The sequence below is a fragment of the Dasypus novemcinctus genome, chromosome 12, assembly GCF_030445035.2.
Source record: "Dasypus novemcinctus isolate mDasNov1 chromosome 12, mDasNov1.1.hap2, whole genome shotgun sequence".
In the NCBI taxonomy this organism is placed as follows: domain Eukaryota; kingdom Metazoa; phylum Chordata; class Mammalia; order Cingulata; family Dasypodidae; genus Dasypus; species Dasypus novemcinctus.
Window position 1 is genome coordinate 72,438,157 of NC_080684.1, and position 15,578 is coordinate 72,453,734.

The following is a 15,578-nucleotide window of genomic DNA, read 5'->3' on the forward strand; positions in this document are numbered from 1 at the left end:
ACATGCACTCTAAAATATTAAAGGTGTGTAAAGTCTACTCACAAATCTGCTTTTGTTTTTTTTTTTTTTTTTTTTGAATGTCTTATAATATTTTATTGTACACAGGGTATTTTAATATTTTAAATTGTTATCTCTGGAATTTTCATTACTGTGTTTCTTTCTTTTTTATATATATATATATATTTTTAAATATTACATTAAAAAAATATGAGGTCCCATTCAACCCCACCGCCCCCACCCCCCACTCCCCCCACAGCAACACTCTCTCCCATCATCATGACACATCCATTGCACCTGGTAAGTACATCTCTGAGCATCGCTGCACCCCACAGTCAATGGTCCACATCATAGCCCACACTCTCCCACGTTCCATCCAGTGGGCCCTGGGGGATCTACAATGTCCCGTAGTTGTCCGTAAAGCACCACCCAGGACATCTCCATATCCCGAAAACACCTCCCCATCTCATCTCTTCCTCCCATTCCTCGCACCCAGCAGTCACCATGGCCACCCTTCCCACACCAATGCCACATTTTCTCTGTGGACATTGGATTGGTTGTGTCCATTGCACATCTATGTCAAGTGGGGGCTTAGATTCCATATGGATACTGGATGCACTCCTCCTGCTTTCAGTTGTAGGCACTCTAGGCTCCATGGTGTGGTGGTTGACCTTCTTCAACTCCATGTTAGCTGAGTGGGGTAAGTCCAATAAATCAGAGTGTAGGAGCTGAAGTCTGTTGAGGATCAGGGCCTGGCTATCATATTGTCAGTCCAGAGATTCAAATCCCCTAAATATAACTTAAACCAGAAGGATTGCCCTTATGCACAACTGAGCAGAGTCTCAGAGACAAATCTGCTTTTGTATCTTCATACCAGCTGCCGAGGGGAGTCAACAATGTTCTTTCTCTTATAAATGAGTTGAAGCTTCTTTTGATTCTCTACGTTCAATAGATTCCATATCTAAAGAAGTTTTTAAATGTCTGTTTACTTACTTACCATGAATCGTTAAGTGGTTTGCTTCATAAATGCTAATTCAGGAAAAACAGTCACTTATAGAGTACATTCTTAGGTTATATAAACAGTCTGTGCTTCCTTTGGTGTTGGGTGAATTCAGAGACGATTCTACTGGCAACAGTTTCTGTAAACAATCCGACCAAGCAAAGATTCAACAAGCTGTACTATTAATCTGCTGCCCCAAATTCTTAGGCTGAAAAGGTTCTTCAAATTATCTTTTGTGTTGGTTAAATGTCTTATTAACATGGATTAGTCTGCATAACAATAAAAAAGAACAATTTTACATGACTACATTGTGTTTTAGGAATTAAAGTTAATGCACAAGTGAGTTATTTGCTTTTAAAAAATGACATAAAAACCCTGAGACTGAAGATTGAAGGGTTGAACTTAATATGAAAAAATAGTCATTTTTCCTATTCACTTACTCTTAAAATACATTCAGTCACAAAGAATATCACAAAATGTAGGGGGTATCCATCCATTCCCTACCCTTCACCCCTGATTTGACTTGAGAATGAGTTCCACTAGGGAATGTTAAATAATATTTCACTTTATTAATTGAAGAAACAAACAACATAGATGAATTAAAAAGTCAACACCATGAAAAAAATTTAAATGATACTATTAAAATGAAGAAGTCAATTTTAAAGACTCAAAAATATAACAAAAAATAGGAGCAATTATTACAGTTTAAATAGGAAAGTGCAAATAAAAGTGACAATGGGCGAGGAAGGGCTGAAATACTAAATTAAATCTGGATTAAAACATACATTGAGCAAGTCAGGAGTGATTATGACTCCCTCTTAAATGTACTCTGGAGGAAGAAAGTAAGTTTTCTCTGTTTGAGTGCAGTAGTCATTGCATTCAAGAAGCAAGCAGTCACAGTCTCGTAGAATATGGAGAATTACAGTTGGCTGTGAAAGCCTCCTCATTCATTCCTGATTTGGCTGATCTTTTAATGAAGGGCCATAGTGGATTTGTGATCCCTTTTATTTAAGTTTTAAAACATCACTTAAACTAGAATGTTCCAACCAAAAATGTGTCTTCTTTTCCTTAAATTCACAAATTACCAGAAGTTCTTTCAGGAATTCCACATGCCAACTTAAATGACTAATGAGTAACTCAAACTCAAATATGCCACCATTAAACATATTTTCTCTTTTCTGTTTGACCATCACTGCCAATTTATTGAGCACTTACTAAGTGCCAATACTGTGCTAAGTACTTCATATACTATATCACTTTATCCCACAACAACCATATGTGGTAAGGGTTTTTGCTGTCTTAAATTTACAGATAAGGAAAGTGAAGATTAAGAAGGTAGTAAGTTGCCTAGAATTATACTGTGGAAAATAGTTTTCCCATCTCAATGACATCCTTATCTTCTCAGTTGAACAAATTAGAAACCTAGTTCTATCTCTTCCTACCCCACCTCCTTCATTTAATCATTCATTAAGCCTTGCCAACCCCTCACATATTCCGGAATTCTTAATTTTCTTTTCTTTAACTGCCACTGCCAAACTCAAACTCTCATCATCTTCTGGCCTAAAGATAAAAATGATCTCCTAAATGATTTTTCTGTTTCATGTCTCCCCACTTTAATCCCTCCAGCAGCCTGACATTTCCTTCTTCCCTTCCTTTTTTCTTTCCATCCAGTTCTCCTTCCAAATATCATCTCTTCCGTAAAGCCACCCTGAATACTTTGCTTTCTCATTTCTTCCCAATGTTAATTATTAGCTTCACTTCTTTACCAATAGAATTTATAAGTTCCAATAGCATAGAACTCATGCCACTGAAGCACAGATAGCTAGGTGTTTCTTTCAATTTTGCTGCCAGACTGTTAACTTCTTGTGGACAAAAACTCTGTCTCATTTGTCCATCCATTCACTAATCAATTTATAAAGATGAAATTAGATTAGTGGTTTTGTAGGGCTGGGGAAGGCTAGAGGGATTTAGAGGTGACTGCTAAGGGGTATGGAGTTTTCCTTTTTGTAGTTCTAAAATTTTTTGTGGTGATGAATGTCCAACATTGTAGTATGTGAATGTATCTCAGTAAAATGGCTTTAAAATAAATAAACTTTTATTGATTACCTTATGCTGGGAACTTATTTATTTTTAAATAATAGCTACCTTTTATTGATAATATACTCAATAATCCTGTAAGCTAGGCATTGTTATCTTTATTGACATTGAGAAAACTGAAGATTAGAGAGGTAAAGACACTACTCTTGAGACAAATAGTGTAAGGTAAAGACACTATTCTGGAGACAAATAGCTTGATTGTATGCCTGGGATCATGTGAAAGCTCAACATTTAGTTGTCAAAGTAAGACATCTGATAAGCACTTCAGAGAATCTGGCTCTCTAAAACCTGTCTCCATTATTTTAGAGAGCCTAAAACAAAGGAAGCAATATGGCGGTGACTGAAGAACCCAGACTTAAAGTCAGATAAACATAAGAATTGCAGTCCCTGCTCTGCCATTAATAAGCTACATGACTTCAAATAAATTGTTTATTTATTTAAATTTCAATTTAAAATTTGCGAAATGAAGATATTCTTAGTACTATTTCAGAGGGTTGTTATATAGGCTAATTGTGAGACTATACCTAAAATGCTTAGTAAACCACATTGTTGCAAATAAGCACAAAATAGGTATTATTATTACAATGAGCACATAATTGCAAATAGAAATAGTGTGTTCATTGTAGAGTTATCAATATTCTAGTTAGAATTTTCATTATTTTTATCTAGTATGTGTGTGTGTGGTGTGTGTGTGTGTGTATAGTGACTGTTACTATTATTTTGATGGGAAGGCAAGAGGAAATACAGAAGAGGACTGTATATAAATAGGTGGGTCAACTGACGAGTTCCTGCAGGTTTTACCATAATAGCTATAAAATGTTTATCTAAAGACAAAATATCTACTAACATCTTTTGCATGAAATGGGCTTATTTAAAATGTTTAATAGTTTATTCTTCCTTCATAAAATTGCAGTGCTAAGAAGACTAAACAAAAATAAAAGGACTACTGAGTTAAGACACTAGGTTAAATGTTATAGAAACATTATTTACACCCTAACTTAACCATCTTAACTGTGGTTAAAGTAAAGAGTAAAAAATTGTTTAAAACAACTGAAATTGTTTTTCTTGAGGGATAAACAAGAATCTCGCATACCTCAGAATCTGAAGAAGGAATTTCTGGAACTTAGAAAAGGCTTTTGGCTAGAGGGTCAATTATTCAGCACACCCAAGCCTGAGATGCCAACTTCCTTGCCATGTGGTTTTCATTATGATGTTAGGAGCAAAGTGACCCATTGCCCAGAAGCTAACATCCTGTGCAGTGGGTCAGAGAGCATGTGGCCCTTCTCCCTTTCTTTGCATTGGGTATGCCTGACTCCTCACGCATGGTCAGTTTCCCAATGAGTAAATAAGGACTGCTTCTTGACACACATTCCTCAGGCAAGCCAGATTCTAGGAGACAAAAAGTCCACTGTGACAAAAACAAAATTTAGAAAGCCAAGAAGCCACAAAAGAGTGGATAATGTGGGGAGTAATAGAGGAGGTTGGCCAAAAAGTGAGTGCAAGCATTACTCAATCTTCTTCTTCTGTAAACATCCTTTATTTTTTTTTCTTTATTTTCTTTTCAATGTTACATTCAAAAATATGAGGTCCCTATATAATCCCCAGCCCCCCTTACCCCACTCCTCCCACATCAACAACCTCTTCCATCATCGTGGCATGTTCACTGCACCTGGTGAATACATTTTGAAGCACTGCTGCACCACATGGACAGTGGTCTACATTGTAGTCTACACTCTCCCCCAGTCCACCCAGTGGGCCATGACAGAACACACAATGCCCAGCATTTGTCCCTGCAGCACCACCCAGGACAACTCCAAATCCTGAAAATGCCCCCACATCATGTCTCTTCTTTCTCTCCCTACCATCAGCAGCTACCAAGGCCACATTTTTCGCATCAATACTACAATTTCTTCCATTACTTAGTAATCACAATGGTTCCCCAGCAGAACACCAGTAAGTCCACTCTATATAAACATCCTTTAGATGGAAACATTAGAGTGTGGGCTACTTCAACAATTACCAAGAAACATATTGACCCTTTTGTGGGTTTATAGTCTAGGACTTTATTTTGCTGTATCTTCTGTGTATTTTTTTACATTGTATTTCTTTTGGTTAGTCTTCCTTCCTCTTGGGAGGCAAAACGTTCTGCAATAACAAATACTGTCTGTGGTAAGTCCCTAAAAGTCCAGTGCAACAGATTGCTAAGCCTGCTGTCCATTCCAAGTACACTTGCATTGTTTCTCTCTTAAGCTGGTAGCGTTCACATCTCCAATTCTAGCTTCCATATGTGTGATTTTCCTCTGATCTCCAATCATTGATCACTCCTTTCAAAGATGTTTCACCACCCACATCAAATGTGTTCTCCAAACTCATTCCACAAACATGGTTAACTTGTTGAAATTATTGATATCCCAATATGAAAACTCTGCTTTTTTTCCCACTGATTTTCTTAAATCTAAGCCTTTACAAATTTTAAAAATGTTTTTAATTATGAAGTAGCTTGAATTTAGAGAAAGATATAGAAAACAATACACTATTTGAATACTGTAACTCATCTTGGAAATACTAGGCAGATTTTATTAGAGATATTTTTTACTTAATAGAAATTCACCATAAAACTACTGAGTCCGAGAAATTAATTGATTTCTGGAGTCATGCAAAGGACCAGATTCCCTTGAAGAGAGTCCTATGATACCCACAGGGACCAGGCAAATAAAAAAGTAGAATAAAGAGGCTCAGTGTGAGGAGCAGTCGGCAGTGGAAGGGACCCTTGCAGGATTTACCGCACTTTACCTGGGCCAATTTTGTTTTATGTCTATTGTTCTGGCATAATTAATGATAGTCCCTATCTTTCTCAAAGCATCTGGTTTTGACAATAAATTACATGATTATCCTGACTCTGAAACACTGTAGGGCATCTGTTCTGCTATTCTAGTAAAGAAGGCACCTTACACTTGGCTCCAGCCAATTGTTATCATGTAGAGAAGAAAGCTTAGTGGTTTTTCAGGATAACCAAAACTACATTTTAGGTACAATCTTCCAATATTTAACATTAGCTCAATCATTTTCTTTTTCTTTTTTGTAAGACAAACGTAACTTGTCTAATTGACAGATTTGCCTATGGCTCACCAACTTGAAGTCTTTGGTTCTAAAATTTGTACTATTTGGGAGCTTCTGTATTGCCATCTTCCTTGCCACTGCCATCAGTTGGGATGTCCGGCTCCGCTTTGGATATTCATGGGTAAACTATGGTTCCAAGCTCAACAGGTTCTACTTGAAATCTTCTAAAAGGGACTTGCATTATCAGTTAAGAAATCTGTTTCCCAAGGGACTGGAAACAGAGTCCCTTGACAAACTCAGGCTTAATGAACTGATTTGCTGACACCTGCATTTGTGCCGTTTTCCATTGTTCAAGATATTCACTGAGCACCTACTATGTGCTAAGCACTCATTCAAACAATTATTCTACATTATCATGACCTTAGTCATCACAACAATGAAGTGGCATTGGCATTGTTTTTCCCATATTAAAGGAATAAGATAAAGGCTAATGTGGGATTGAACCAGGATTAGCATATGCGTCTGTCTAGGTCCAAATCCCATGATGGATTCACAGAGCTAAACCATAACCTTAGCTGGGTAAACATGAGCAAATGTAGAATTTAGCTTTTCTTCTCATACAAATATGTTGTTCCAAACCATACAGATTCTATTTGATTAAAATATCTATCAAAGTTAATAAATAAAGCAACCAATAAGTGATAGTTACTATGGATGCTAATTAGCAATGAGAGTATAGGTTGACAGTTGTAGAAAATTAGGCTTATTATTCAAAATCTCACATTGTTGTCTACACAATAGGACAATGTATGATATTGGTAATCGCCTTATGTCAGGTTCCTTAGAAGCGGAGCCAGAGATGGGAATTCTTATATAAGGGATTTATTTATTGAGTGAGAAACTATAAGGATGCAACGGGAGCACTAGGAAAGCCAGGCAACTGTGGGCTTTCAGAAAAGTCTAGCCTGCTCCTGATCACAAGTTCTGGAACTTGGATTGTATCACAGAGGTTGTCCTGATTAAAGGCAAGAGGGCTGGGTTTTTAAAACCCTGCCTCATCAGCCTGTGGTTACCAGCCTCCCAGTCATCTTCTGGTGAGATGGCTCTCATTAACCAAGGGCAGTCCTCCAGAAGTGAGGCTTTAACAGCTGTTACAAGCAACAGCCAGGTTCACAGGATCTGGGAAGGGTGAGGGGAGTAGGAAGGGAAGACGGAGGGGGTGCCTGCCACCAACAGCACGTGCTATGGCAATCCTGTTGTGGCAGAGATAAATTGCTCTCTTTATTTATAGTGTTTTTATTTTGTGACATTTTAAATTGAGGAGGGTATTGCTATTTGTTTCATCCATGAGTTTGTATTTCTTCTTTAATGGTAAATTTTAATTTGCTGAACTCTTACTGTTTTTTATGGGCTCCAGTGGCCAAAACCTCCCCTTCCTCTATCCATTTCAGTCCAGGCAAATACATCATAGGTAATCAATGGGCAAAATGAACTCATAAGCTATGATTTCTTTCTCTCAAACAATATTTGTATAATAGTGCAACAAAACAATTCAACTAGTCCCTTGGAGATGGTTACATTTGGCTATGTCATATTACTCAAGTGAAAAAATCACTAATGTCAAATACAGAGAAAATTATTTTTCATCTCTTTTAATAAAAATGTCTTTCTGTGGGAGAAAAGGTATTTAAAAATAATCCCACAAAATATTCATATGTACATTGTAACAATAACAAAAATTAATATTAATGAAACTGCTATAGAACCTTTAGTATATGTGAAGAAAGTTTGTTAAATGCTTCACACCTATTATCTTAAATACACATTAAATCATAACACTCAGCATTTTAGTTCCATGACCATAAACTTTTAAAATTCCTAGGTTATATCTTATTTATATTTTTCCTCAATATAATCATTATTTGCAAAGTAGGAGAAGTCATTATATATTTTTTGCTGCTTTGACAAGATACAAAAATGAGCCAGTCTAATTTGCTCCATAATATTTGATTTCTTCACATTGCCACTGACTGTCCTGCTTACAACAAACCTTTGAACTGAAGACCATTGTGACTGAGGGGATTTGGAAGCCACTGTGGAGATCTAATAGTCTATATTTGGTAGTAGAGAAAAAAAAAACTGATTCTGTTCACAAAGAGCATGAGGAGAGAGCCTCTCAGTAAAAGAGTTGCTTATTTCACAATCCACACAGGTGAGGGGAATTTTTCTGATGTTACTCACTTGGGAAATTCAGAATTCTAACTTGCAGTCTTTTCTTGCTTAAATGAACTATGCATGTTTTTCTATTTTAGACTAATCTATCTGGGGGTTTGGAGATACAGTGTGCATTAAAATGGTTTAAGTGTAATCTTATAAGTGAGGACTGAATTTACTGAGGCTAATAATTGGGTAGCTAAAAGATTTTTATATCAAGCTTGTAAAAGATTAGGAATATGTAAATTTGTCTTAATGATACTTTCATCTATACTAAGGTTTCTTATTCACCAAATGGATCAGCATAAATCAAAGGCAGCCTGATATATTCTCAGTGTTCTATTTTGAAAGATTTCCTGCAAAGTTTAGGAATGAAAATAATTGTGTGAATTACGTGCTCTACAACGTCCATCTGCCCAACTATGTAATCTCCACTCTAATACAATTGGTAAATCAGAAAGCTTCCAGAAAGCAGATATGTCCATTGAATGTCTTAAGTATGTGTCCTTGAATATTTCTCATCTTTTTCTTTAAATCTGGCCGCTTCATATAAATATGTATAGTTATATGTATTTAAATGCATACTTATTTATATGAAGTTGCCATGATTTAAATATGTATATTTCTATAATCTGATCATGATTTAAATATATATATAATTATGTATAGATTATATATACTCTTCATCCTCTCCACTATTCTAAAACCCTGATATAGGGATAAATATCATCCTATTGTCACCTCTGTCTTCGTAGAATCAATCAATATCATCTGCATCTCTACTACCAGAACAGAAGTTTCTGTGGTACTCTAGTTACTATTGTCCACATTTTTAAAGAGTATGCTTTTCCCTTTCCAAATTTAAAAGTAAAGTATTAAGTAAGGTTTTCAAAACACGTTATGACTTCAGAAACGTTGAAATGGGCACATCCCTGTCGAGAAACACTGCTTTAAATTTAAAATGAAAACCATTATTTAAAAACCATATCTACCTATTATTTGAAAGTAACTGAACATGAATATGCAAGTTTTCAGGCTCTGGGAAGCTCCTTAGGTGAGATTCATTGATGGCCTTCCTGAGAGTAGCAAGAATGATAAACACAACTCCTTCATCTCCCAGACGTTGTATGACTTCAGCATCCCTAATCTATCATAGAGATGGAATAGATGAGAGGCGGAGGCTCAGAAATGGTGTGAGAATGCCAGAGATATCATCTATTTATATGTTCCTCCTAAATTCTTTCCAACTATGGCTCTTATTACTGAACTTTTTTTCTCCAGGCCTTTGAAATGAAAATAACCTTGAATCTATTGCATGGCTCTACCTCTCTTTCTTTTGGTGTAATCCATACAGTTTCAAGTCAAGTTTGTCCTGATGTCCTAACTTATTCTTATGTTTGTTTCACATACTTCTCACAGAATTCTAATGCATAAATTCTTCTTATTGTATCATCATTCATAATAAAATATCTCTGCTGAAAATGCACTTTTTCTTTGCAATTTGTGCCAATACAAATTGTTTGAAAGTTTAGTAAACACCAAAATTATGATGGTACATGGTTTGCAATGGGCCACAATACTTCCTGTCCTGGGACATGTGAATTTTTATTGCGATTTAGTCACTCCTCTCAGTCCTTGAATCTCAATAGGTCTGTGACTTGATTTGACAAATGAATGTAGCAGAAGTATTGACAATTAACTTCTGAACTTAAACTCCAAGAGACCTTGCAGTTTCTGCTCTTACCTACTTGGAACACTGCCCTAAAAGAGTATTGAGAGGATTGGATGAAATCTAGGTTTTCATTTACCTGATGCTGACTTTTGTTTTTAAATGTGTTTCTAGCATCACTAATGTTCATGTTTCATTATTCTCTTTTTTTATTTCATAGCCATGTTCATTTGAAGGAATATTTATCTCTGAAATTTCTGATTCATTTTCATCAAATTATATTTAGCAATAATTCTTTGATATTCAACAAGCGGTTTGAAACATTTTATAGGCCATTTATACCTTTTATCTTTTAATCATTCTGTCACATCTTGCCAAGGCAACTCAAAACTATATTTCACACTTTTTATTAGGTTCAAAATGCAGTATATTCCTAATCTGGGTCTACTGTTGTATCCTTCAAAGAAGGAATTGCTTTGTTACATCCTTTTCAAACTGCTCCCCACTGTCAAAGTGGAAATTTACCTCATATAAATTTTGTAACTTTCACAGTGTTATACTTCAAAATAGGCCTTTTGCAGGGGGGAATATTTTGGATTCTAATAAAGTGGTTGCATAAACTATGGGGACAGCAATTATTTATAAACACCAATTCTAGGAAAGACACATTAAGAACAAAATCTTATGTAGTTTATTGTTCCAGCAATACAATATTCCTTTTAAAACAATTTGCTTTACTTTAAAAGAATTCTTGCCATAGTTTAATTATAAACAATAAATACTTAATATTCCATTGAAATGAAAGGGTATGTTTCTTTTATCTATCCAGAATTATACTGTAACTAACAGATTTAACATTAACTATGGTTCTTCTTACATGTTATCTGATTTAATCCTCACAAGACTCTACTGAATAGGCAGTGGTTTGTTATCCTCAGTTTACAGTTGATGAAATGGAGACTCAGAAATGCACATGGCTGAACCCATACTTTGTCTAATAACCAAGATGGATATGGAAAGAGTTTATGTGAATTTGTGGAAGTCAGTGAAATGCTGGATCTTATTGTCCTCATATGTAAAAGAACGTATCAGGTTACACACACTGTGTAAAATAAGTCATCTGAAAGTCAATCCTAACCTATAATATGCTATCCATATAGTTGTCATCATGAGATTTCTCCAAAGAGACCATTAATCAAAATTAATTTTAATGTACTTTGGAATAAAATTGTGCCTCCAATTGCATGTAGGTATGTTAGACACTTGGATAATGACAAAATTTGATACCTATTAGTGGGGCACACAGTGAAATTAGTGGAACCAGAGGAAGCTGCTCAGCTCTCCTCAGTTGTTTCTCCTTGCAGTCCTGCCACATTGATGGAAGAGGTTGTTGATGTGGGAGAAGTGGGGTGAGATGAGGGGTGGGTATATGGGAACGTCTTACAATTTTTAATGTAACATTTTTTGTGATCTGTATACCTTTTTAAAAAAAAAGACCAAAAAAAGTATATTGAAAGACAAACAAAGAAGAACAGAAAGGATCAAGGAGCACAGACTTTTAAAATATTTTAGGCATGATTTTCTTCTCTTCCTCTCTATCCTCCCCACCTCCAAGTATTTATTAGATGCTTGGCAGAAAACATTTACAGAATTAATTGTAAGGCTAATTTAGTTTAAATGGTGTTACTTTGAAGACCATACTTAAACACATACCTGGGAATAATTTCTCTTTCTCATCTCCACTTACTAAGAGTATTTTCCCCTTGGCGTCTTCCCTTATATGACCTTCTTTTCACGGTTTCAGATCATCCTCCAACCTCACCCCATGAAAAGACCATCCCACCAGCAACAGCACCTGTGAGTCTGGATCAAAAGGCCTGTGGATTTAATGAATAGCAAATAAGACTGGAAACAAATACTTATGGGCTTACTTCTAAAATATTATGATCTAATAAAACTGTGTCATTTCAGGGGGATAAGATATTTGAATATTCAGTATAATGCAGGGTTGGCAATGTAATATAGTGGGAAAAGGTTGAGCTTTTAAAATGAACAGATCTGGCATCTTGAGGTCACTAATAACCACCCATGTGACCTCAGGTAAATTATCAAAGAGCCAACCTTATTTACTTCATCAGTAAAATGGAGTTAATAGGGAAGGTTTATAGGAAAGGTTTATAGGGAAGACTAAAAGGTTTATAGGGAAGACTAAAAAATGATATGTAATATCTCCAACAAAGTATCCTGTCACATTGTAGAAGTTGAATAATTTTTATTTTCCTTTTTCTCTCCTTCTCTCTTCCATTCTTTCATCTCTTGGTAAGTTGTGTCAGCAAGAACAAAAATACAAATGGGCATTTAGCTTTGAGATTGTGTGTAATCATACAGCATTTTTTATGACAGATGTTTAAAAATAGATTATCTGTGTTACTTTCAATAGATATCTTGGAACGACCAAATTGACTTTTCCTGGTTTTCTGTAGGTCTTTATTTTCATAAACCTTATTAAGATTCATATATAAGATGCAAAATGAGCATTTGTATTATTCAAGAATTATGAAATTTTAGCATTGGAAGGAATATTTAAGAGGGAAGAGATGTGCATTTTTTCAAACAATCAAAAATTTGTGAATGCTTACTATGTGCCAAGAGTCCCTGCCCTTGTAAAGTTTAAATACCAGCAGGGAAGGCATATAATGTGTAATTTTAGTTGACTTTATGTACAAGAAAGGGCTGGTATAAATTGGGTGGTGAAGGAAGACTTATCCAAGAAGTTTTCACTTAAGCATAAATTTAGCCATAAGAAGTAAGTTCATGAAGGACTGGAAGAAGAAGCATAAAGACGAAGGAAAAGCAAGTGTAAAGGCTCTAAGAAGGAAACAATTTTGACCTGTTTATAAAACAGAACAGGAAAAAGAAAAGGAGAAAGTGGTAAGATGCAGTTAGAAAGGGAAGTAGGGACCAATTGTTTGGGTCTTGTAGATGGTGGTAAATAGTTAGAGCTTCATTTTATGTGTGATGGAAAGCTTATGGAAGATTTTAAGCAGGAGCATGACAGATCTTGTTTATAAATTTAAAATTTAACTTTTTGTCTTCTGTGGAAGAGTTACATTTTAACTCTGGAAAATAGATGGTCAGTGGTCAAGAATGGAGGTGGGGAAGCCAGTTAGAAGCTATGGCTATATTAACAAGAAATGAAGAGAATTATGGTGGCAGCAGTGGAGATGAGAAGAAGAGATCAGAATTAGGTATAGCCAATGGGACTTGATTATGGATTGAAGTAGGGCAGTAAGGGGACTTGAGAAAGCAACTGTGACTCCTAAAATAGGGACCTACACAAATGGGTAGAAGTTGCTGTCATTTACTGATATGTGAAAGATTCTGGGCAAAGAAAGTTTGGAGAGCCTTAAGAATTTAGTGTAGGACTTAGTAAGGTGGGATGACAGATATTCAATAAGACATGTCAAATAAGCATTTAAACACATGACTCTTGGGTTCAGAGGAGTATACAGTTAATGTTGGAGATATAAAATTGTTGGTCAGAAGCAACAGATGATACAGAATGTTATGGACCTGGACCAGTAAACCTAAGGAAGGAATGTAGATAGAGAAAGGGAGAAGGCCACAGATGGAGTATTGGAGCACTATACCAGTTATCAATTATAAGAGGAGGAGTCAATAGGAAAGTTTGAGAAAGTATATCAGTTGAACTATTGAGATAGGAGAAAACCCAAGTAAGATAATCAGTCATAATTCAGAGATAAAACAAACCCTAAAAATGATGAATACAATCCCAAATGAGTGCCAAGAAAATGCCAACTCATCAGACTTGAAGGTCAATATTATGATAGAACCAAGGCTGACTTTTTATGATTTTGCCAGGTTGAGACAGTATGTCCCTGATGAATATTATTTTATTCCAAAAGCCTGGCTGAAAGCCTGAAATTCTGAAAAAACCTGGCAGAAGAGAAACAAGAGGAATAAAGGAAGGTAGAGTTCAGTGAGAGATGCTTTGAAGACCTTGCCTCACGTATTTCCCTTCTCAGTGGCACTAATTTTCAGAGCGGAATACAAGCAGGGAAAAAACATCATGCAACTTCCTTTTCCTCTCTGTGGCATTTTGAAAACCCCTGATATCCCTGCCAGTAGCTTCTTCCTGCCACTTCTCAAGTTGTCTGTCTGTCTTCATCCTGGAGCCAAGTCTCAAACCAAAATGTGGGAGCAATATAGGTCATGATTGAACCCCTAAGTAAGTGAAACTTTGAAAATATATCTTTGAAAATATATCCCACCAAGGCTAAACTGACTCCATTACTCAAATGACTGATACCCTAAGACGGTTTCCTCTATTGTGTAACCACTATCCATGAAAGAACAGAGACAAGTTCTGAGCCTTGGAGGAATACTAGAGGATATCAAAGTCCTAAGTGGATTCCTTTAGAAAACTGCTGATGAAATACAAATGCCTGACACTTAGCAACCTGCTTGAAAAAGGAAGATTATTATACTATGAAATCTGTTTAGTATAATTAATAAAATTTTAGATTGAACTAGACAGGATTTGGAATCAGTTAGAGATTGGGTTAGATTTTCCAAACTACTTTTTGGTAGTTTGTTCTTATGCACATTACATGACCTCTTTAAATTTCAGTTTCCTATCCTAAAATAAGCATGGTGAAAATGCTTACTAAGAAATTGTTCTGAGAATTAAACAAGGTAATGTAAATATGTGCTTAGCATTGTGCCTGACACATAGAATAAAACAATATGATATAAATGAGCGAGAACTGTTTTTCCACAAAAGGGAAGGTCAATAGGACTCATCACAGGAAGTGCAATGCAGCTCTTGGACAGTGGGATTTCTCCACTAGGTCTGGACCATCCTCTTTACTGCCTCACTCCAGAAGCAGATCTGAGAAAGAAGGGCCAGAAATCCATGTTCTTCTCCCAACTTCCTTAAACACACTTGCTTCCTTATCTGCTCTCCCCATAACGCACATAAAATATAATTGCCCAGACCAATTATTCCATTCTTATCCTTTCCAAAATCACTTCCCAAACATTTCCATTCCTTACTTCCTATTACTTAGCCAGTTTTGGTTAAGTCAGTTCCCTCATTATATACCACATCTCATTACTCAGTCCTGTCTCAGTATCTTTAGTTGCATTATCCCACAGCTATCACATTGTCCCGAGCTTTCCTTCCTCCCCTTCGTACATCAAATTATTATTCATCTTCAAAACCCAGTTCATTTAAATGTAACACTGTATCCCAAATTGAATCTTGGAACAGGAGAAAGGACATTAGTGGAAAAACTGTAGAAATTCCAACAAAGTAATGTACCAGGGTTGGTTTCTCACTTTCGACAAATACACCAAATACACCCAAGTAATATAAGATGATTAAGTTAGGGAAAACTGGATGAGAAGTATACTACAGCTCTCTGAATTGTTTCTGAAACTTTTCTGTAAAATTAGAATTATCCCAAAATATAAAGGTTATTATTATTATTTTTAATGCAAGTCCTATCCTTTCTTTAA

The 15,578-nt window shown here is 35.8% G+C and overlaps 1 pseudogene; it reads left to right on the forward strand.

Annotated features, from left to right (window-relative positions):
* LOC101417999 (AT-rich interactive domain-containing protein 1A-like) overlaps positions 1–15,578 on the forward strand; it is a 113,701-nt pseudogene that overhangs the window by 74,752 nt on the left and 23,371 nt on the right.